Raw genomic sequence first — 22,221 nt, forward strand, 5'->3', positions numbered from 1 at the left:
GAATGCCCTAACAAAGCACCAGTAAAGCTGCCTGCCGCCGGTGGAGATACACATACACACTCACTCAGTGAGTTCAATGTGTCATACTTGGCACAAACGTTAGATAAAGCTTCCGGAGGATTAGAAGAGAGGGGGAGGAAATGTAAAAGGCTGTCGGCTAATTGGGCTTTATTTTTAATATTTTAAATGCTTCATTAGAGAATGAATTTCTCCGTTCGGAATCATTATTTGGGACGAGCTTCACAAACAGAATAACGAGTGCGAGTGGGATTTGTCATAAAATTGAACTGTAATTTTCTAATCAAAGCATAGTTGCTTTATTGCAACTTTTGATACATGCTTTTAGTGCTGCAACGATTAATCGATTAACTCGAGTATTCGATTAGAAAAAAATATTCGAATTAAATTTTGCTGCTTCGAGTATTCGTTTAATTAAAGCGGTGTTGTAATGGTTTGTTTTAAAAGTGTTTGCATTCAGTTTAATTGATTTGGGTGGATACACTGCCCTCTAGTCTGCCTCATTTCATGTTAATAAATCCAGCTGCTGCTCCTTATTAAGACCAACATAAGCTTTTGTTCGAGGTAATGTTCTTTAACGCATTCGTAAAGTAGTTTGTAGGTATATTTAGATGTTTTTTGTGGAAATATGTGTCCGAACCATTTATAAAGAGCATTGTGTAAAAAAACAAAAAACAAACCAAAAAAAAACATTCGCGTTTTATAGCATTTAAGCTAGCAGCCTTTTGCTATGTAAGTTAGCCAAATTTTTGTTGTACATAGATCCTCTTTAATTTAAATACCGTTTGAGGCTCAGCTCAGGTATTTTAATTTTTTATGTTCCTTATCTGATTACTCGATTAATCGAACTAACTAGCTCATCGATTAATCGACTACTAAAATAATCGATAGCTGCAGCCCTACATGCTTTGATCTATTTTTTTGAGTGAAATCTAAAATTTGTGTATTATTAAAATTATTATTATTATTATTGAAAGTGTTCGCAGGATTAATATTTTTATCCTAATATGTGAGGACTGATCAATGCATTTCTTTCATTAGCAACCGCTATCATGTTGATCCCTTTTTAACTCTTTATAGAGGTTAATATTTTCGGTAATTGAAAAACACAAAACTGAAACAAAATCTGATGTTCACATATGTATATTATTTAATATGGATATATTTTTATAAATGAATAAAACTATAAATTCACAAGTTAATTTTTAAAAAAAAACTTAAAAACATTAACCCTTTAAGGTCTGGGCCTATTTTGTCTTATTTTGCATGCCTTTAAAGTTGCCTTTATATTTCAAAGAAAGAATTGTTTACGGTGGCCTGATTTGGTCCCTTTTTTTGTGACACCTTGAACTTCATGTCCAAACTGTTGTTTCCTTCACTGACCAATTATAAATCATCATTTTGGGCCCAAAAAGACCAAAAATTCCAAAATCGTTTTGTCAAAATTTTTAATATTGATGTCCAATTGATAACCAAACATGCGTAACGAACCGTTTTGAAACTTTGTAATATTTATTCAACATGTTAGGATGAACATTCAACCAAAAAACTTAGAATAAATAGTCTTATATTTGACAATTCAACATAAACAACAGGTATAGCCATAGGCGTTTTTTGCCTTTATACATGCTCTAGTCAAAACAGGTTATATACAGCAGACCAAACAGTGAAGAACAGTGAAAAAATATACCATCTAACACAAAAAGTGTTTAGAGGCCATCTCTATATGAGTTTAGGTATTGCGGCCCATCACCTGATGAAAACTATGTACACACAATCAAGCTTCTTGAACACACATTTATAAACACAAATTGAGAAGACTGATTGTGGGGAAAAAAATATATATATAACATTGGGAAAAAAAGTATTTTCAAAAATATTAACAATAAATAAGTTAATTATTTTTCAGGCATGCCACTCCGAAAAGCAGTTTCGTCCTGGAATTAGACACAGGGCTACATCACACAGCCCACACTTCCATGGGGTGTCGGTCCTCTTTCCACCCTTCCATTTTCATTTCACTTTACTTTCATTGTCACTATAAATGTACATGAAAAAAAAGTCAGTATTTATGAAAATAATAAAGTATAAAATAAAAATATATACAGAAATAAATAATAATGGAAATCTATATGTATGACAATAGAAAGAATACCATAGCTGAATATGTGCTACATCCCTAATCTTCACATAGAAGGAAGACCACAAATTATACTTTGATCCAATATGCACATTTTATTATTATATACACAAACACACACTTATATTGCATCAAAATTAACTTTGTCTTGCAATATCAAAAGAAACTTTCAAAAGAAACTTTTTCAGCAGCATAAAAAAAAAAAGTGGGTTGGCTTACCTCTGCTCGTCGATGGCGTCACCCACGTGTTCAAATCCGTCACTATCTTCACTCGAGGACTCTTCCGAAGAAGACGATGATGACGAATTTGGACCATCCTCTTCCTCACGTTGATCAAAAAGCTCAATTGCTTGCGCTAAATTTAGTTATCCGTTCATTCTCAAAGTCACACAAAGTCGCTCGCTCGCTCGATTCAAACGGCCGTCGGTCGCCACCTCGCTGCTTCAGAACACTCCTCCCTCTCGTTCGGTGGAACCTCGCACGGCAGTTATATTTATTTAAAAAAAAAAAAAAACGCATGTTGTGCTTCCACTGTGACTTCGAAAGGGTTCGTTTGATTTGTGTTTTTTTCATGGAGCTTCCGTTTTGAAAAAGGACAAGAAATGATGGAAATATAGACATAAACAAATTATCCATGCAGCGTTTTAATGTTTTTTTGAGAGGACAATAAAACTATAAAACTTAAATGACAATATCTCACGTTTTAGTTGGTCGATTGACTTCAAATAACAACGAGAGTAAACCGCAACTTCCGCACTTTAAAACGAGACCAACCAACGGCATGTGGGTGACGTAATTAAAACGCGAGGGCACTTCAAAGACGACGTGCGCTGAGGACGCGCCGGCGCGTCCTTCGACTCTCAAGGGTTAAATACAAATATTCTAGTATGGCCCTCAATAACACTCTAAAGTTGATTTACTTCCGTTGACAATAATAGACGTTAGGGCTGAACGGTAATAGAAAAAACTGACATTGCGACTTTTTGGGAGTTTGCGATACTGAAACTTGAAGCATTTTCACCAGATGACTTGATTAGCTCTTTTAGGGAAGACTTTGGTTGACTCACCATGACCACATTGTATTCATATAGGGGTCGTTTACATGGCTACTCTCTGAGAATACGGAAAATTTCAAATTTGCATTTATATGTTTCCGTCTCCATTCGAAAAATGTCTCAATTCCACGTGAAAACCATGTGGTATTCATGCCAGCCCCTAGGGGGCGGTGCAGATTTACAAGGCGACAGCCAATGATGCACTTTGACTCCAATAACCTCCTCAGCCCGGAAGACAACATACCCGCCCACTCCTAGCAATGGCATTTTTCATTTGCTCCAAAAGGCACAAAAATGGAAACATATAAATTAAAAATATTATAAAAACAGTAAATTAAAGCTGATGTTCCGCCATTTGCTGTTTTGAATGTTTAGTAGCACTAGCACCACTGCGCACGCCCTGTGACGTGTGCGAGTGCTGACGTAATCGGCGCGGGAGCTTTTCATTGATTATGGATGCGGAGCAAGCCCCTGCAATTGAATCCTTTTCACTTTGGAGGCCGGATTCAATGGTTTGTGTCTTCGCCTACACCATATGAAGGCGAGGCCATTCCACAACACAGTCATTGTGTCTTGGTGTCACAAAGTCGCCATGTAAACTCCCCCTAATACCGTTTAATCTGGGCTAAAGGGGTTCATCTGTGAATTATGAAGACTGCTTTAAAAGGGATCCAGGAGGCCATGTCTCTGCACACTTGCTGCTTTTATGCAGCAAAACAAAAGTTTGCTTGTTGAAAAAAAACAACTGCACATCCTGTGATGGAACTACTGCGCACATGCACATCACAATGGTGATGTTCAATAAAGGTATATGAAATTCCCGATTTTTAGATTATTTGCGATTCGGCCGCTGAAGATTCGAGAACAATTCACAAATAAGATAAGTAAAGCGGAACTAAAACACAGTCAGTGTGGTCTTCAGGACGCAATGAGGAACGGACCGAGAGTAAACATCCACATTCCACAACTCATGCCGCTAGATAAAATACCGCCGACAGCTGCTACAAACAACGCCCAGTTGCTACAAACTTCGCCCACGTTGCTACAAACTACGCCCACATAATTCTTCAGTAGATATCACATGTATATAGAACTACATGAGAAATGACAGACTCGGCGGCATAAGCACATGTATACAGAACTAGATTTGAAATGAGACTCGCCGGCGTTAGTAAACAGCCATAGACGTCAAACTCATTTTGACCGGGAGGGGCGAGTAAACATTCATTTATCTTTCCCAGTCAAAATGGATTGGACGTCTAGCGCTGTCAATGGCAAACAATGAGTTCAATAAGCACCCTATAAAAAGTTAATTTTAACTCACAATGTTTCCATTTGCCTTATGTTTGATGTTCAATGAGTACAAAGTACACACTTTTCCAGTGAAATATAACAAAATTGAATGAAAAAGATAATCAATGTGTCCTCCAATTTGCAGTTTTTGGAGCTAGCACTTTGACACGCGGGCCAAGTGGTTGTCACAGTTTTGTTGCTTTGGATAGGACTGGCTGCTTGGATGGCCATCTGTTCCGAATGGTCAGATCGGTCGTTTTTTCTTCTTTCAAGAAGCAATCATGTAATACTTTTATTCACTCAGCATGCAGCGCTTAATTGTCATATACGCAACTCAATTTTACTTATAGTATTAAAAAGAAAAAAGAAAAAAAACATGTTTTCTATGTAAAATTAAGTGGACCAAATTAAGAGAAAATGGCTTTAATTTCATGACATTTGGAGGGAAAATACTCGTCATATTTGTTGTTGTTAGGACTTAGGATATGAATACAGTGGTACAACTATATACGAAGTTAATTCGTTCCAGGGCCTTGTTTGTAAGTTGAAATGGTCGTATGTCAAGCAGGATTTTCCCAGAAGAATGCATTATAATTCCATTAATTTGTTCCACAGCCTGAAAATGTACACTAAATCCTTAACAAATACTGCTGATACTATAACAAATGGCAATTACACATAGCACATAGCAAAACAAATAAGTTATAAATACAAATCGGAATAATAACATAATTATAATTCCTGTAATAATGTAACGAATCGGGTTCTAATGTGGCGGATGTGTTTTGCGTGCTGCACCTGAACGCACCGTGTGGCTGAGGTGACAGAGTGAGTTAGGTGCGGTAGAGATTTTACTTTGTTTTAATCAAAGATGCACCGATACCGATACTAGTATCGGCAGGGGGCGCCGATCCGGCCCGAAATGGTGGTATCGGTATCGACGAGTACCAACAAAGACGGCGCCGATACCATTTACCGGTCCATTATTATAACATTTGACCACAGCCTTTTTCTCCTCCTGGCGCTCACTACACTCTGTCTCTGTGTTGTGTGATGACACGTGAACACCAAGCAGCTATCGCTATTGGCCTGCTCCAGACCAATGAGAGCGGGCCAATAGCCACTCCTGACCAATCAAAAGGGGGCTCTTTCATATGGACGAAAAACAAACCAGGAAATATGGCGGCGGGCGGTCGGGAAATATTTCCAAATAGAAGTCCCGTCGATTAAAATCAATGGCTGCATGCAAGATTTGCGGACTGAAAGTTTGGAGATGTGGAGTTAAATCGGCCAGTTTCAATACCTCGAACTTGATAAAACATTTGAAGACGAAACGTGAACGAACACAACGAGTTTGAGCCTGCAAGAGCAGGACTGCTATCCAGAGGAAGAAGGCCGCTGGACCGGAGCAACAATCTCTGGTCAGTTCACTTCGTCTACTTTACTTTTATTGTCTTTTACTGAAAGAAATGCCGCAGTAATTTGGGAAGTGTTTCCAAAGTATTGTTGCCACCTTTCAGAAATAGAAATAAGGGACTCCCACCTCCCGAAAAAAAGGAGAGATTGGATGCTGTGGTCAATTATTATTACGTATAATTGTTAGCGTCCGCAAATGCGGAAACAAGGTTGAACCTCGAAGCAGACAACAAGCGGGGGATACATAAAAGGGTTTAATGATTGCAAACAAAAAATAACACGCGATCGCGGGATAGTAGAAATAACAAGGAGTCCGTGACAGCAGGTCGACGGACAAACTAAGACGATAGGCAGCGGTTACAAACGAGAGCAGCACACTAACAGAAAAACCCAATGCAGGGGCATAACAAGCAAATGTAGCGAGATTATTGTGCCAGATGTCAAATAGCGATCAGCAAGGCAAATATCTCGGCAGCCTTCTCTGAGATCACCCGTGCTTAAATGCTGCGTTGATGAGCCTGCGTTGGATTCAAGTGCCACGCCCCCACGCCCAGCAACAAAACACAATCTAACCAGCAGCAGAATGAATGTGACAATAATTTCATGAAAGTTGCACTGTTTGGGCTTTGAGAGGTTTAAAAAAGTTTATTCAGTTCATTCAGAGTTTATTATAATGAATTTATTTTTACTTTCTTACTGTTGGGCTAGTATTATACATGTTTTATTAATTTCACAAATTTAGCACTATTTTGGCCATTGAGAGCCAAAGGTTTATTCAACTATTGTCTACTAGGGTTTAGTGTACTTTTTCCTATTTTGCAAAGGTAAGCAACAGCCTGACAAAGCCTTGATAGCAATGATTTCACATCCAATTATGTAGCTCTTTGCGGGGGGGGGATTAAGAAAATAAATATATATATATATATATATATATATATATATATATATATAAACGGGGTGGTATCGGTATGGTATCGGTGTCGGCCGATACTGCACAGCCAGGTATTGGTATCGGGGCCAAAAAATGGTATCGGTGCAACACTAGTTTTAATGTTTTGTTGTTGCCGTCAACTGCCGGGGACAGTAGGCGTGTTGTGTGGCACAAGTTAACTGCCGTGGACAGTAGGCATTTTGTGTGGCATATAAGTTCCGAAATAAATTATTAAATACTTGTCGAAGATGGCGATTTCTTTGGTGATGTTACCACAATAATAATTGTCACCTTTATAAAGACTGGCGAATTGAGGTCTGAGGAGGAGCGTCGAGATCGTCGACATCCTAGGCCGTATTGTCGAGCCAGTTCACGGACGTGCACACCACTCATATATTTTTCTATCATTTCCATCTTCATTTCAATGGTAAGCGTCACCTTTTCTTTTTTTTTTTCCACCACCTGTACTAACCTTTTTGGAACCCATGTTGATTTCTCTCACAACAAAATCCGCCGTGCGTCCGTCTTGCGGGAAAACCGTCGTATTTCAGGCATGTCGTGGGGTGTAGAAACAAATTGCGAGTCTGGATGTCAAAAAGATGTGTGTCGAAGCGATCATATGTCGAGGTACCACTGTACTGTACTTCAGGATATAAGATGTTGTCACTATAGCACAGCAGTCCAGCGAGTAGTGCACTGTATTCTGTGTTATTTTTTCTTCCATTTGGTTTGACAAAATAACCCATGCACGTATGCTATGCAATCATGGGGAGTCTCAAAAGACCTGACTGGTGGAGGAGTCTGTGTCAGAGAGCTTCGGAGGTTCCTTTGACAGAACTGCAGAGGTGAGGAGGCAGTTGGCCCTTTGCTGTGACCCTTGCCCAGGCCTGAGCGTGTGGGTGTGTTTTTATTTTTCTGCATGCGTGCAGTGCGCTGGAGAGCGGGCGGCACTTAGAATGGGGCTCTTTATAACCTCCTCACCCTCTGGTCCTGTTTGCACCCATTGTTGGCCACAGTGAATGGTATCTGCGTGCCTTGAAAAGTAACCAGATGACATTCTTCCTGTTGTTGGAAAGAGCCCGGGGTTGTGTTGTGAAAAAGCAGCTGAAAGGATAGGCTAAGACTGTGACCTTCACAGGACAATCCCTGGCATGTCATTTAATGGGCAGTTTGAAGCAATTGAAGACATTTTTCCCCCTTCTGATAGCTGTTAACGGAGTTGATCAAAGTCCAAATTCCTATTCCATGTTCAACAGTTCCGCTGCACCTATACATAGGTATACATACATATTTTTTTTTCAGTGTTTATTCTGTGTTTCTGTGGTTCCCCCACTGAATCATCTTTGCAGACAGGCATTGCTTCTGACACCTACATTGTCCAGCAGACAGTCTCACCAGTGTATGAGTGAGACTTGTGTCATCAGCAGCTCCCCCTTCTCCATGCCATTCTGAAATACTACCACCGCTTCGAATGGAAATTCACTTAGCGAGGGTGTAAGCATCTGTGCGTAGTCCTTCAAACTAGCCCATGTTGTTTATGTCTTCAGCAAGTGGCATTTCCTGGAATTTGCAGCGCCGCAGTTGTTACTCTGCGGGGGGGGAATCCTGGCTCTAATCGCAATTCATAGTTCAGCTCCAGTTATTATTTCAAAAGGAGAGCACCATACTTGAAACTAGCTTTAACGGGGTTCTGTCATAGTATAAAAATGAAATTGATCAAATTAAAATGATTAAAGACAGAAATACAATAGTAGCTCTACTTACGAACGTCTCTACAAACGGAATTTTCAGGTTACAACACGGTTCAACGGGGAAATATTGCCTCCTATTACGTAAGAAATTTCAGGATACAGTATGAGAGGCAAAAATACAGTACTGTAAAAGATAAGTACTTCATTCTTTCTGCTTTTAAATGTCACACCATAATATTCTGCTGCCCTATCATAATCCATAGACTACACTATCAGTTGACGGGACACGGGGCTCGGGGCCGATCCGTAGGGGGCCTATTTTCAAAAACTTCAAACTCAAATATTTTCAAAACCGCTAGCGACCAAAAACCAAAACAGGCACCTCCCTTAGGCATATATGAGTCTCCATGAGCAGCGACATCAAAAAATTTAAAGTCGTTCCCTAATAAAAATCCCAATTATTTTTTTATAAAAGCATAACAAAACTTAAAATGCCTATAAAATTGATGCACAAAAATCACCAACTGCAGAGATAATCACCTATATTTTCAGGATCAATAGCAATATTTAGCATATCATATAGGTTTTTGCCCAATATAGCACCTAAGTATTTTTTTTAATTTTGTGTAAGTTTTCAACAGCTAATAATTCTCTCAATTTTCACATCAGAAACTCATACCTGAGGAAAGCATGCAGAATCATCTTAATTTTACTCAACAAAAGCAATGCAATGTTTGGATATTTCTATATACAATGACAGCTTATTTAGGTTGAATTGTTACTATTACATTTACTTACATTACTATTACAGTTACTACATGTTACTATTGCCTCAACACGGAGGCACGTCTTGCCGGCTATGTGGCCCTCACCCTTTTTTGATTGAAATGTTACATAAAATAAAACATGTAAAAGTTGTTTGGACGCAGAAATGTCTAAATTACTACTTTTTTGCCGAAAATTACCTGATCATTTGAATGTAAACTTGCGCTCCTGTGTATGGATACAACACTGCGGCCATCAAAAAACAAAAAGCTTTTTAAGTTAAAAATTCTTGTAAATAAATAAATGGGTACATCCCGCAATTACTTTAGATATGAACATAGAACAGTCTAGATTCTTGGTTAAAAGCAAAAACACAGGCAGTTATCATTTATTTTACATAAATATTTTGAGCTAAAGTTACGCTACTTTTTTCCATGCATTTTTTTCACAACGTTTCAAAGTGCATGCATGGGGCTATTTTATATAATAATTACCTTAAATCCTCGACCACATCACTCTTGAAACACGTATGCCTGCTTGTAGGCAGTAAAACTTATGTCCTTTTTCCACCTAAATCCGGCGTTTGAACGCGGCGTGTGTTTGAGTTTATCATAGTGAAAGCCAAATGCTCTGCATGGGTCAGCCCCCAACGGGACGGCGTAGGGCAATGTTTGTGTGAACTGTCTTGTCAACTGATGGTGAAGTCTATGCATAATCTTCCCCATCATGCTTCAGTAACGCGATTCTGCTCTCGGCCTGTTGTTGATGACATTTCAATTTGGGTGTCGCAGTATGATGACGTGCGACGGTATTGTTGTTGGTTTAGTGGGCCTCGACGTCTTTCGCAAAGGAGCACAAGTCTCCTCGCGTTTTTGTTTCACAAAGAGTTTTTCGATGAGATGGAGAGACTTCTCCTCTGGATTAAGGAAAAGAAAATCACGGAGACGGTAGTCTGCCACAAAACCAACGCCATTTTCGATCTGGTGAAAGAAAGCTGAGATATATATTTTTTATTTTTGCTTTCATTATGTTCTATTATCTACTTTATTACCGGTATTAACAGTTAGGTATATGGAATGATTCAAATGTGTTTGGCTGTTGTTTTCTTCCAGTCTTACCCAGATTATAAAATTTAATGTGGCGTTTCAGTAGTGTTTGAAACATATTAGGGCATTACATGGAAAACTTGTCTCTACTTATGGAATTTTCAGTTTATGAGACTACTTCCAGAACCAATTAATTTCGTAAGGACCTGTACCACTTTACAATAGTTAAGGCCCTGAATAACACTCTAAAGTTGATTTTTTTTTTTTTTCTTTTTTAGTCTTGCATAGTATTTAATTTATTGCCTGTAATTGACAACAATAGACGTCTATGTCATTTAAAATGGGATAACTCGCCTTTGAATGTTCATTTTTCAGTACCATTGACGACGCTAGACGTCCAATCAGTTGAGGGAGTGCCCTTTAAAGAATTACGGATGTGCCACCTGTATAGGGTTAGGATTTGGGTCAGATCTCTCACCACTGTCTTCGGGGCCCCTTTTTTTTTAACAGACGAAACCGACATGGAACACGCCACAGAAAGAAAAGCTGTCAGGTTCTTGGGGCCTCTTTTGTCTGACATCTTTCAACGATAAATGATTGGCATATCTCCTGCCATTTCCCCCCTTTGTTTGCACCCTTTCAGTTTCAGAGCAGATAATAAAATTGACCATTATGTGTGTTCGCATCCTGCGAACACGCAAAACCACAAGCTTGTTTACAAAGGAAGCATTGAGTTAGAAAAGGAAAATGTCAACTTTTATCACGCCACTGCACAACCATTTTGCATTAGTCAGAAAATATCCCCTCAAGTAGCACTACATCCGTAGAATGGGATGGAAGTGGGGTGGGGGCCCAATTTGAAAGACATTCTTGTAAGTATTCATGTGTAAGGAGTCCTGAGGCAGGTCATGTTGCCGTGTGACAGGCAAGCATTCGTCTTGCTGAGTAGCTCACTTCCCAGGTCTCATTGCAGGGATTTGAGTGTCGGCTTTCTGTAATTAATAGCCAGCAGCCCCCGCGCCCTATCGCTAGTCCAGGTGCGACTCGGGTCTGATCTGGTCCCACCGACGTCTTTTCCATTGTATACATATCGTTCGACTGTGTACATAGAAACACCCGGGCCGAAGCCAAAACAAATAGAGCTTTAATCACGCCTGTGAATTTTAATGCTGCACTGCTGACGGAAAGCTTATTGGTAAAGGATGTGGTTCGTTTAGTCGACTTTGTGTCAAGTGCCATTCCGCTCATGTCCTGTTCTGTTTAGCAGAGCTCGCGGCTCTGACAGATTGCCATCCCGATGGGGAGATTTATCCAGCCAGTACTGCCAAAGGCACTGACACCATCATTAGGCTTTGATCAGCTGCAGTCTGCGAGAGGAAGAGGAGAGTAATATTCTTGATCTAATTACTCGGAGACATTTCAGGCAATGTAATATGTGATTTAACCTCTTCTCGGAGGCTATAAAGGGAAGCTGGGTTAATCTTCCTGGCAACCTCGTTTCCACGCAGGGGAGAGTGCCTTAAATTTCGCTTTTCCTTGAAACTGGTTAAAACTAATGTGACGGTACACTTTGTGCTGGGAGTGCTTCGAGATTCCTTTGACCTTTCTTTTGACCCACTCATTTGCTGGCATTCACGGCACTGGACGTCCAATCCACTTTGACTAGGAGGGACGAATTAACTACCGTATTGGCCCGAATATAAGACAGTGTTTTTTGCATTGAAATAAGACTGAAAAAGAGGGGGTTGTCTTATATTCGTGGGCTAGACATTATACTAATTCATGACGCTAGATGGCGCCAGATATCATTGAAGCGATGTTCTGTCATGACAGATCTCAACTACTCTCCCCATTCACGACGCTAGATGGCGCCAGATATCATTGAAGCGATGTTCTGTCATGACAGATCTCAGCTTCTCTCAAGTTTAACCAGTTTGCATTATTTTATGGCAATGTTTTTCCTTATTCAGATTTGTTTCAAGACTACAGTTACAGTTAGACTTCACTGTGATGGTTAATGCAGTTATTGCAATTTTGTTGTTTTATCACAATAGATAGGTTTATTTACATTTCAAAAACCAGAAGCCATTCATTTACCAATGTGGTTGCACTTTAGTTTACATATTTAAATGTACAGATGTTAAGATTTGAATGAGGCAAAATAACATACTTTTTCTCTCAAATATATTGTTATAATCATTTGTTTTGGATGTACTGTAATTATTTTCTGTATGAAAATTAATTTGGTGTTCAAAAAGTCTTTTTTCAAACTTAAGTCTTGAAAAAGAGGGGGTCGTCTTATATTCGGGCCAATACGGTAATTTGTCTGTCCCCGTCAAAGTGGATTGTCAACGGCATTGAAATATGAGCATTCATGCCAGTTGTCCCAATTTAATTGAATTGGAAATCTATCATTGTCAATGGAAATGAGTTAAATGCTGGGAACTAGCATAGGAGAAAATACAATCTTATTTTAAGTGTTTTTGGGGTTCATAACCAGAGTGTATTTCTATTTTTGTTCGTTTTGTTTGTATTAACTTTTTATTAATTTATACATTCATTAATGAAAAATTCTATAAAGATAATATAGAAATACAGTGGTACCTCTACGTAAGAACGTCTTTACATTCAGGATTTTCAGATTAGACAAGCCTCAATGGGAAAATATTGCCTCTTGTTAAGAAATTTTAGGATGAGAAAGGCAAAAATACAGTATGGAACTCCCAGAGTTGATTGAACGTAATATACTTATAGCTGCTTTGCCATTGGCTAATGCCTAGCATCTTCCTATCATCCAATTAGCTAAGAGGGAACTCTAAATTATGTGTATGTGTGTATCACAGCGTCCTCTTAATTCGCCCCTCGTGTTCCGACAGCTTTACTGTACATGAGTGTATTAACTTTGATTCTTTATTCTCGTTTTTGTATTATGCACAACTCAGATTTCATGTTCATAGTCCAATACTGTAATTTAATTGCAACATACAGTATATTTGTTACATGTTTTGATGCATTTTTATGCATTATAAAAGATTTATGTCTGAATTTTGGGGGGCTTCGAACGGATTAGGACATTTACATCGCAAACGCATCTCTACTTACAGAATTTTCAAGTTAAAGAAACTACTTCCAGAACCAATTAATTTCATAAGTAGAGGTACCCCAGTACAATAATGGCATCAATGGCAGCCAATGAGTTAAATACTATGAAATTAACAGGGAAAAAACTTTTTTTGAGGGCTATAACCAATAATTTGTTTTTATTCAATTTTTGTAGTTTTTATTAACATTTTATTTATTATTCATTAAAAAAAAAAAAAAATCATTTAAAATAATTATTTGGACTTTTAGGTGCACCTGACTATCAGCCGCACCCACTTAAAAACAACAACATTTGTCCATATGGAAGCCGCATAACACTATAAACTGCAGGGTTAGAAGCGGAGGAAAATAGTAGCGGCTTATAGTCCGAAAAATATGGTCGTCATAGTTGAGATGTTGCAACGATGGCGCATGTATGCCACACTTTAGGAGTGGGAACCTCTTGGTACCTCGCGATATGATACGATCTGCGATACAAATCTCACGATAACGATGATCTGACGATATAGCGATATAACGATTATCGATACATTGGTCAGGAAAACATTCTAGGATATTCTACAAAAAACTAATAAACAGAAAAACAAGCTTCTGCTGTGAATTGGAATGAGTTTATCACTAGTAGACGTCCAATCCATTTTGAACTTCAAACGGATTGAATGTCTATGGCCATCAGTGGCAGCAGTGCCAGGCAATGAGTAATTTTGGGCCATTTAAGGTCATTTACCTGTTGATTTTCAGTTACTTCCTGTTGATTTTGGGGTATTTTTTGGGTCACTTGGTGTTTATTTTTGTTACAGGACAGGAAGTGACCTGGGAATCACCCAAATGAATAGATAGTGACTTAAACTCAACAGGAAATGACTTGTGAATGCCCTAATATTACCTGAAAGTGACCTTTAAACGCCCCGAAAATCGGACCGAATGACTGTGAATGCTCTGGTTTTGAATGCACGAACGTTCCCAGTCTAAATGGATTGGGTGTCGAGCACAGTCAATGTCAATGGTACCGTCTTTTTTTATTTATTTATTTATTTTTTTTATTTTAATTGACACCTTTTTAAAACGATTTCTCGAGTCTTGACAGGAGCATATCGATAACCTTTGGGATACAAAGTATCACGATAGATAACCATTTCAATATTTTGTCACACCCCTACCACACTTATACCAATTATTAATATTACATGACCTATAATGTGATGTCCACGTATTAGGATGCCAGGGCTATATGAGGTTGTTTTTTTAAATACTGTAAGGAAAAGGTCACTTGTCTAATAAAGGTTTAAATGTGTGAGCAGCAATGATGTGTGCATTTAGCTGTTAAAAAAAGTATGCGGGCATCCTCCAAGTAGATTGTTTTGCGAGCCCTTTTGTTTCCCCGATCCTCTCTTTTCACTTTGCGAAGTGATGAGTTGCGGAGATTTGATTGAACAAATAGATTGCAACTGCAATGGAGGGCTTTGGGTTAATCAGTCAAACATAGTTAAACAATTCTTTGGACATGAAGAGATTAGTCTTGCCTGCATTGAGCTCACCAGAGCCCTTTCTCTCAAGCGCCGGCTAGGCTTTTAAGGCCAAGGGCCACAGGCTGTGGCCTGGCCTGCTCCATGGAGAGCCACACACTCAACCCTCCGCATGCTCCATTGCCTCTGAATCCCCCACGACTCTACACTCGGCCTTTGTTACCCAGCACAATCGCTGTGATGGATTAGCAAATTAAATGCAGACCTTTCTATTCATGGCCACTCTCTTTGCAAAGTCTTCTCCGCATCTATCCCATACCTATTCTCACCTCAAAAAATATTACATGAAGCTTTTGGCGTTTTTTGTTTTTTTTTACACTGGCTAGGTGCAGTGTTGGTCTATGTCTTCCATAATCAAATCTCCCAATTTTTTCACCCAACATTTTTTTCCCCCTCACATCTACTTTTTTTTTTTTTTTTTTTTTAAGAGAACATGAGAACCATAGAATGTGAAAGCACGAAAGAAGTTTAACCCTTTATTGGGCACTCAATGAACTAATTGGCTGCCGAACAAACATTCATTCGCCCCTCCACGTCAAAATGGATTGGACAACTAGCGCCGTCATTGGCATTGAAACATGAGCATACACAGCCAGTCCTCCCAGTTTAAAATTCTGCCCTACATACCCAAAATGTGAGGTCCATTTATGTGGACGCCATGATGGAGCTTGTGATATCAATAAGAATTTTAGACTGACAGTCACAAGTCACAACCCAAGCCATGAATGATACGGCTCATTATTGTTCATGCACATTATAGCATGAATGTGAGGCATTTGTCTGCCATTATGTCAAATAAATTCCTGGTGATAAATATCAAGATAATTATACACTATATGCTGGGCAATTTGACAGCCTGCTTCTTCACAGCAAACTCATACATTAAGAAAATATTCACAACCACCTTTGCATTAGGGGCCGTTTACACGACAGTGGCAATAGGGGTGATAATGCCAAAACCTTTCCAGAGAGCCCTATCGTTTACAGGGCGACAGTATTTTGGGGGCTGAAAGCACAATAATTCGAAAACGCCTCTCCAAGGGGCAGTTTACATGGCGACTCTGCGACGCGAAGACGCATTGACAAAGTAGCGGAATTGCCCTGCGTGCATATGGTGTCGGCGAAGACGAAAAATTCTGAATCCTGCCTCCAAAATGGAAGAATTCGATTGCGGTAGCTTGAGGGGGTTGGCTCCGCATGCATATAAAAAGCTTCTGCCGCGTGGGACCCGTGCCGATAACGTCAACACTCGTATACGTCACATTGGGCGTGCGCAACAGTGCTATTTAACCTTAAAAACAGTTAATGGCGGAACGTGTGCTTTAATTTACTGTTTTAATAATATTTTAAAATTTAAATATGTTGAATGTTTCCATTTTTGTGCCATTTTGAACAAAAGAAAATGCCATTGCTTGGAGTGGGCGGGCATGTTGTCTTCCGGGCTGAGGAGGTCAAAGTGCATCATTCGCTGTCGCCTTGTAAATCTGCACTGCCCCCTAGGGCTTGGCATGAATACTACATCGTCTTCATGCGGAATTGCGACATTGTTCGAATGGAGACGCAACCATATAAATGCAAATTTGAAATTTTCCATCTTTTCGGATAGTCACCACGTAAACTACCCCCAAGTGGAAATCTTAAATGCTCCCCCCGTTATTGCCATCTAAACAGTTGACATTGTAAAAGTGCGTTTTGGGTGACCACTGACTTCCGTACTCTGGAACAATAGGTGTCGATAATGCTCCTATGTATTTGTCACTGAAGTAGTTGAAGATACTGATGACGTCAGTGCACGCGGACAGTTCGACAATGTATGAAAACATGTCTTGAAGTAGCAACCTCGTACGTGGCCTAACTGCGTTCAACACTATTCAAGAATCTAGTCAACTATTCACCAACTAGGCACGTGCCGGTGTGATGTTCTGATGGTATGAAAACCTTAAGCCCAAATATCATGGTATTGCAATTACAGTTCTAAAATGGGTTACTTTGAGATATCTGGGTTTATTAAAAAAAAAAAAAAATCCATTGAACAGGATTTTTATTTTTCAAAAAATATAAGCAAATTTGAACATAATGTTAAGTTAAAATATATTTTTTTTACATAACAAAATATTATAAATAAAATAAAATAAATGCAGTCCTTCTGGTGAGCCTAAACCCACAGCCACAGCTCAACATTATTACCATCAGAACAGAAATAATTATTTTCCATAAAAAGCACATGTGTATGACTCGAATCATGTTTACATTATACACACACTATTTCTCAACACAGACAGTTGCTAGAGAGAGGTAAAAAAAAAATGTTTTACCACCGCTAGACACACTCAACACGCTGGAGTTAAATTTCGTAGCTTGTGGGAAACATTCATGAGTGTTTACTAACCTTTAATTTTGTACAAATACAAAATCATATTGGAGGTATTGCCTCCTTGGCAGCCACCCTCCGCAAACATGTTTTACATGTCGGTTGGTCGTCGTCCAATAGAGCCTACCCACGTACCACATGCTCGCTGTATGGTTCCGCCCACTTGTCCGTCATTTTGACTCTGTATTAGCATTGTTTTCAATTGATGGCGGAATTTAAAATGCATTTCATGGAAGACCCGGTGCTTTCTGATGCCGCAAACTCACTGGATCTGTTGCATAAAAGGCGTTATGAGGAAAAGCTTCGTTCTATACAGTCGCCAGATCCATATTTGATGCCCAAATCGATGTTTTTCGACCCACTGTCTTCGCCCTGTCTGCCTGACATCTGCTACGCAGATATTTACAATTATCTTGTCCACACTAAATCAGCCTATTCTCACGAAAATATGAAAAACTTCAAGAGCTTGGAGGCTTATAAATACTTCGTTGCTGGTTGGGTGAAACAGGTCCTCGTCCACGAAAATTCGGCAGGAATCTATCTTGTGCTTGGAAAGGTGAGTTACGAAATTTTCAATTCAAAATCTTTTGTTATTGCTAACATCCACTGTCAAGTCTAATGTATTTCATGTCGTTTGTCAATAGAGTTAAGGCTTTTAATGTTTATATGGTTTAGCGATAGCACTCTCACTACATACATACGTGTATGTTGTCGGCGATTAGCCTAGCAATGATCTTAATTGTGGTTATTTGTCAGCCCCGTAGACGAGGCCAGTTTCTTTCACTTGGTACCAGCTAAATATTATTAAAAAAATAACGATGGTGGAAGAAAGGGAAGTCACAAACATCTTGAATTTGAAACTATGTCGTACTACGTCGTATGTTGTCGGCGATTAGCCTCGCAATGATCTTAATTGTGGTTATTTGTCAGCCCCGTAGACGAGGCCAGTTTCTTTCACTTGGTACCAGCTAAATATTATTCAAAAAATAACGATGGTGGAAGAAAGGGAAGTCACAAACATCTTGAAGTTGAAACTATGTCGTACTACGTCGTATGTTGTCGGCGATTAGCCTAGCAATGATCTTAATTGTGGTTGTCAGGCCAAAACCCTCTAAATATATATTGAATGCATCTTACCGGATATAAAATGACTACTACATAGTCTGTGGTGATTTTTTGGTGTCCAGTTTTCACGTCGAATTGCAGCCGTCCATTTCGCTCTCCTCTTTGGATCCCTCGGAATACGGTAAAACTTCAAGTCTCTCCTTCCATCTTCTCTGTTAGTGCAACCAACAGCCACACACGCCTTCACCATTTTGATTATTAATGTTAAGGAGCAGAAAAACACGTCGTAAATAGGAGAAATGTACGTAGCCGTAACAGGTTAACACTATGTTTTGACGGACAAGTGGGCGGAACCATACAGCGAGCACGTGGTACATGGGTAGGCTCTATAAGCCGCGGCCGTCTGTAACTTTTCTGTAGCCGAAGCATTCCCATACCAGAGATTTCGTTTTCTTCGATGGGGTAAAAAAAATTCAGGAGTTTTACCTCCTCCAGCCATAGTGTAGCACAGCTGACTCACTGACACTGAGCAACAACCAATGGGGGAGGGTTGAGCCAGAAAACTGCAAGCCAGGGATTTCGCCATGCATTTTTGGGACATAAAAAATTTCTAATACCTTAGGGACCGTAGGACAGAAAAATTTTGCGATTTGAAACCTTACCATACCACGGTATACCTTGAAACTGGTAATCGGCACATGTCTACAATTACAGAACTTCACCATGTTGTTATATGACCAGGACAAAAGTGGAAACGGCAGGAGAGAAGGGTTATGTGCAGGAATCAAGTTTTGGTTGTGTTGCCACCTACACATTGGGAATGCATTCTACTGTACATCTGCGAATCGGAGGTTTCATGCACTTACACTTACTTTAAAGTGCATGTGACACGAAAAAGCATATTTATTTCATAATACACGTGGTATTTTATGCTCCTGAATGATATGGACCGCTTAGATGTGTGTGGAACCGATCGCTATATTTATTTAGTTTTTTTAATCCCGCGCCATGAAAATGAGTGACTTCCGACTTCGGTCTTGCATTGAGGAGGAGGGCGCTGTGACGTGTACAGATGAATGCGTCCTCTTCACTATACAGCCGTACTGTTGTGTATGAGGACTAAGGATTCAGCTGATTTTGCGGATTAATACGTTTATTTTTTGCATCACGCCAGCCAAACGGCTGCAGAAAAATCTTGCTGTATGAGGGAGAGGCATGTGCTCCTTTTTGGAGTTTCAAAAGGTTCCCATTCACTGTGGATACTGGCCAAAACAAGCCCTACTACTGTGGGACCATTGGACTTACGAGGAAGTGAGTAAACTTGTTTTGTATTATGTCAAATACGAATACAGCGATTACAAAGTAAACACTACAAACTTTCTTCGAATAAAGGACTACTTACGTTTGATCATTGATAGGCATGTAAAAAGCTCTCTTCATGCACATTAGCTGCACGTTAGCTGCACAACAACTGCAGCCGCCCTCCTCCGTGGAACGAGCTGTAAATTGCTCTCCGCCGGGCGGTTTGCCGATCCGCAAAGACAATCGACAACCCAGTCGTCATGTCAAATAATCCGGGCTAGTTATGTGTGATTTTCCACATCGAAGACTTTGAAACATCACTCGGTTCGGGTTAGCATGTCGGCTAGCTGTCACGCCTCTTGGTTTGTTTACATTCTCCGAAGCCGGGGAAGGGAAATGACATATGTCCGATTTAGGTGTCATAAAATATCGTTCGGGAGGTGCAACACTAAAGGTGAAGTCGACAGTTTTGACCATTATGGAGTAATTTTGCCAAGTCGTCCTGAATAAGTGCATTTTTATTATTTCATATTCCATTTAGCACAAGACTGTTATTTGTCATGACCATGCCATTTATTTAGCAGTTCGGGAAAATACTTGGATAAAAAGAATATCCTTAAAAATATTGAAGTAAAGAGACATAAACAATGACATTTTGCAGCTATCTTCGTCGCGTTTTCCTCGTTGTGAATAGTTCCCCCTCAACGGGCTGACCGGTCCTTCTCAAGCCATTTATTTAGCTATTGGGGAAAAATACTTGGATAAAAAGAATATCCTGTAAAAAATATTGGAGTAGAGAGACTGAAACAATGACATTTTGCGGCTCTCTTCGTCGCGTTTTCCTCGTTCTGAATAAGTCCCCCTCAATGGGCTGAATAGTAAAACCGATGAGCCCGGTCTACCGCTGACGTCATCCACCTGTTGGGGACGCTAAAGCCCTATAATGGTAGGCGTGGCTAACCGGCAGATTAAAAGACTAATTTCTCGTCATCTGCGCTTTGCTAAATTGTTGTATATAGTCGAATCGTCTCAAAATATGATTCTAATTCACATAATAATGCCATTTAAGACTTTTTTTCTCCTGTCGTATGCTCTTTAACTTACACATAATTGTCGTGTAAGCGCAGAATTAAAATATGGGCAAAATGACACTTTTGCATTATTGTGTAGATCGTTGTTGTGTAAACGTGGCCACAATTTCATGCTGTATTTTTTAAGTTTTGAAGCAACTTTATGCCTTTTTTCTGCTTGTAGTTGGCACAGGCCAATCCGATCTCACCCTGCTCTATCCCGTCTGTTCCTCCTCCACTTTACTTTGTAGGGGAGACTACTGTGCTCTAAAGAGACCCCAATTAGCAGGACTAGCGGGCCTCCTGGAGGTCACTCCCAAGCATTGGTGTGAGAACAGAGGGTTTTGGGAGGGTCAGAAATGGCCCAGAGTTATGCCAGAGAGTCTTAGTGCGATTCAGAACACAAAAAGCACTGATTCTCACACAACGAAATCAGTTTTCTTTTTATTTTGTAAAAATTTCTCCATGTTAAGAAGGCAAATACATCCACTTGTCATTAGCTTCAAGGTCTCCTACTTTATCAACCCACGTCTGGTGTCGGCTATCTCGGCCTGATTGATGGCGCTGTCCTTATTGCAAGGAACGGGGGTCGATGGCAGAAATTTGCTGCTGGGTGCGTTAATGCGCTGTTCAATGGCATAGACCTTTGAGCGTGCCTCATCAGTCTTGAGTCACCGGATGGCCGCTGGAGATCTGTGCGTCGCAAGAAAGTCTCAGAGCAGGATATGTAAAGGACTGTTATCAGCTGAGCTAACTCGATTACTCATATGACTGTATCCATCTCGCAGGGGAGAAGGGATGTATTATTATGGAGTTAGGTTTCCTCTATACAGGGCCCGACACACAGTAGTACTGTTTCTGTATGAGCGTATTGATCTGGGTTGAAGATTTATGCGTTTGGCCTACTCCATATGGTCCCAAAAAATATAACAAGGTCATAGTCATATCTCATATTGTACATCATAGTCATGCAATATCGTCAAACCTTGAATTTGTCTTTCAGAGCCATTGACGATGATGGACGTCCAATCATGTGTGTCTTAAAAACTAAATTAAAACTCTTTAAATGAGTTTATCACTAGTAGACGTCCACTCCATTTGAAGTGGGAGATTGGATGATGGATTGGATGTCTAGCGGCGTCAATGGCAGCCAATCAGTTTTAAAAACAAAAGGTTGAATTCGACCATTTTGACAGTTCGAACAGAAACGATTGCCGTGATTTTTAGGTGATTTTTTTTTTTCCTGACTATAGTGCTTGTGAAGAAGTCATAATTCTGGCGCCATGACAACAACAGTACACAACTGAGCACTTGTGTGGGCCCATAGTTCAACAGACTGAGGGCCTTTAGAGGACCAGATGTTCCCATGCAGACACTGAGGTGAGATGTTTGCCATGGTTTCCCTGTGTTTGCCTGCCTTTCCAAAGAGT

At 39.8% G+C, this 22,221-nt stretch overlaps 1 protein-coding gene across 4 annotated transcripts in view; it reads left to right on the plus strand.

The window, feature by feature from the left end:
• Positions 1 to 22,221, plus strand: part of fam222ba (family with sequence similarity 222 member Ba) — a 68,397-nt gene that overhangs the window by 8,131 nt on the left and 38,045 nt on the right. For 2 of the 4 annotated variants that reach the window (XM_057820902.1, XM_057820905.1), the window contains exon 2: positions 22,045 to 22,171. The exons of 1 other annotated variant lie outside the window; for it this stretch is intronic. The gene's annotated coding sequence lies outside the window, so the exon portion shown is untranslated. Of the gene's footprint in view, positions 1 to 22,018; positions 22,172 to 22,221 lie in introns of all 4 variants that reach the window. One more of the 4 variants, XM_057820904.1, reaches the window with a different exon arrangement.

This window comes from Corythoichthys intestinalis, chromosome 18, assembly GCF_030265065.1.
Source record: "Corythoichthys intestinalis isolate RoL2023-P3 chromosome 18, ASM3026506v1, whole genome shotgun sequence".
NCBI classification, from domain to species: domain Eukaryota; kingdom Metazoa; phylum Chordata; class Actinopteri; order Syngnathiformes; family Syngnathidae; genus Corythoichthys; species Corythoichthys intestinalis.